Here is a 3229-nt window from a genome sequence, read left to right on the forward strand (position 1 = left end):
CCTTGGATATGACATCTAGCCCCTTGAAGAAATTAGTAAATGAAGAAGTTGCAACTGATATGGAATCCAAACCGATATGGAAGGTGGTATTCTATCAAACTCGTAGTTACAAATACTAGATTTGCTTAAAGCGTGCTCTACCTCCCTGTCATTTTAGTCCCCATAAACTATCCGCGATAGTGTTATCAATGACACTATGCATACTTGATGAGTCCTTCTTTCCAAGCCTTCTATTGAAAGAGTAAAAAATATTTATCAGATGGGGTTGCACGCTATGAACATTCGAGTATTGCCCCCCGATATCTATGAAAGTTGGTGTGCAGAGACTAAACCAGTACCCATGGAAGTTATGGTGGGGACCGAAAAAAATGAGGCTTTGGTGGCAGCAGACTTTGTATTTGCTTATTCTCGCGTATCTTTCCGATGGTCCTCCTAAAATCTATAGCATTTTGCTAGAACACATCCTGTCTCTTAACCTTAGTAGTTTTATGCATAGTTGGTACTATAGCCCCAATCATGGCTACTAATAAAATCGGACTAGACACCACTAGATAGTTGGTATAAAGTAAATTGCCTAATGTTTCCAAATTAGTCCAACTTTGTATTCTTTCACCATAAACCGTATATCTCAGATAGGTTGTATTCAAATTGGTTGGTAGTATTGGAATGTAATCATTGTCTAGAATGACAAAGATTTTCGACCAAGAAATTAGTCCAATAGTACCACCTACTAGTAAGTAGCGCAATACATTCGCGTGGATTTCTATTATTTTGGTATCTAGCATCATCACTAAAAATGAAAGTGACATAGCAATTGCGCCTGTATAAACCACTGAGAGGATCACAGCGGAGAAGTTGGGACCTAACAAGGGAAGTAAGCTTGAAGTATTGCGTGGGAAACAGGGATGAAAAAGAGAACGGAATAAACATAGTTTTTAGCACGTATGACTGAATAGCACAAAGACTGAAGCCATGCTCGAAAAAACATCAAGGAGTAGCATGGTTTTATTGTTTCTCTCTCCTATTCTATAGTAGTGGCAGTTTGTCCTTGCGCTAGATTTGACCCCATCTGATTTGGCAGTGAACGAGATGTGGAAGCTCCTAGTGCACTTGATATTATTCACTAACGACTTGGAATCTTAAAATTCCAAGTCCAAATTTGAAATCTACAAGCGATTTTACCCTATTAAAGGATTTTACAACACTAAAAAAATGGACACCGGAATAAGCCTCTACATAAACTTCCAACCTTAATCATGCATGTTCGGGTGTCCGATTGACAAACAAACTGCACCTTGCGACCAAGAAAACACCCCGGAAAATTTCTTTGAAAAAAATATCGACATCTGTCAGATGCATCGGCACACATACTGAGGCTGGTGCCCCAAAAAAGGGGTCTCCACCCCAAAAAGATGCCTCCTTGGACCGTACACATACTAGCGCACCAATACAAATGATCGCATATGGACAAAAAGTTGGTCGCCCTAACATAAGGTCCTCCCTATTACCACATGGACATCCATATGCGATAATGGCTTCGAAGGTACATGCGTACCCCCACCTTTCGTAAGCTGACACATATACTAAAATGAATGAGTTCTTGGAACTAAAGCAAGATAGCCGGACAATTGAAGAGTACCATCAAGCTTTTGCCCTTCTCCTCAAATATTCTCCACAATTGGATGAAGAGCAGCTGATGGCTAGGTTCATTCGAGGAATGAGCGAGCCATTGGACACCTTAGTAAAGAATGCCAAACCTGTCTCAATGGCCGAAGCAGTAAGAATGGCAAAGGACTTTGCCAAAGCCTTTGAAGTTAAGGTCCCGCTGCACCCTCTAACTTTAAAAGATTCCAAACCCCGGGAAGTACTTCAAACTTTCCTCCCCCAAAGAGACAGCAACGCCCAAATCAGAATCAGGATACTGGGAGATTCAGAAGTGAAGGAAGATCCTTCCCACCACAGAACACTTTCTCAGGAGCCCCACCTATTTTAAGGATTCAGAGGGATGAGCTCAGAAGTGAGAACCGGTGTTTTACATGTCAGGGTTTTGATCACCAGCTGAAAGACTACCCGATAGGGAAGTCAAGGACCTACAGTGTAGAGACCCTTCCTATCAGTCAAATCAGCGCCCATCTCATCAAAATCAAGGCAATCCCAGGAGAACTCCAGCTCAGCCATTTGCCTCTGTCCAGAGTAGCATTAGAACTCCTTTCCAGAACTAGGGCAACCAAAGAGAAAGAGTTCCAACTCAGACTGCAGCAACCAGAGCAGTCATAATAGTAGAAGTAGTGGAAGAAGAAAGAGGATAGATTTATGCAGCAATTGAAAACCAAGGGCCAAACCATCAATTCTCCGTCATCCATACTCCAGATGAGTATCAGGGTAAGCCTTTTAAGCTTTTGATTGATTCAGGTAGTACTCATTCTTTCATTTCACCTGGATGCTTGCGTAAGCTAGTCTTAGATTAGAAATTAAGGAAACCTATGCAAGTTGAATTGGCCAGTGAAGATTCTTTTCACTCACCTTGAGACAGATCGTATTTAGTTCAATCTAGATGGGAATTTAACTGACTGTGTCAGTTCAGAGTTATACCTTTGGGAGTTTTCGACGCGATTCTTGGAATGGATTGGCTCCACAAAAATCAAGCTGACATTCACTGTCATAATGGAACCATTTCCTTCCGTGACCTTCACGAAAATAAAGTTCAAGGAATCGAAATTTCAGGATCCCCAAGTCCACAATTAGTAAAGGCTTCTATGTTACTAAAAGGACTTAGAAAGAAGCAGCTCATTTATGTTGTCAAAATGAATCTAGTAGATAGACACAAAGTTAAAAGCTAAAGAACTTGAATGGTTAAGTGATTATGATGATTTATTCCCAGCAGAATTAACTGAGATGCCTCCAATTATTCAAGAAGTAGATCATGTGATAGAATTGACCCTCAAAGCTCAGCCCCAGTAGCCCTGCGCATGTACAAAATGCCAGTTCTTGAAGCCATCAAACTCAAGGAACAGCCTGTTAGAACAAGGGTTTGTAAGACCCAGTGTTTCACCTTGGGGTACGCCAGTTCTCTTTCAGAAAAAGAAAGATGGAACGCTAAGACTCTGTGTGGACTACAGAGGTCTCAATCAGCTGACAGTTAAGAATAAGTATCCCATCCCCAAAATTGATGAGCTTCTAGACAGGCTAAGTGGAGCCCAGATCTTCACAAAGATAGATCTCAAATCAG

Source organism: Cibotium barometz, chromosome 6 (assembly GCF_041138505.1).
Source record: "Cibotium barometz isolate CiBa-2024 chromosome 6, ASM4113850v1, whole genome shotgun sequence".
Lineage (NCBI taxonomy): Eukaryota > Viridiplantae > Streptophyta > Polypodiopsida > Cyatheales > Cibotiaceae > Cibotium > Cibotium barometz.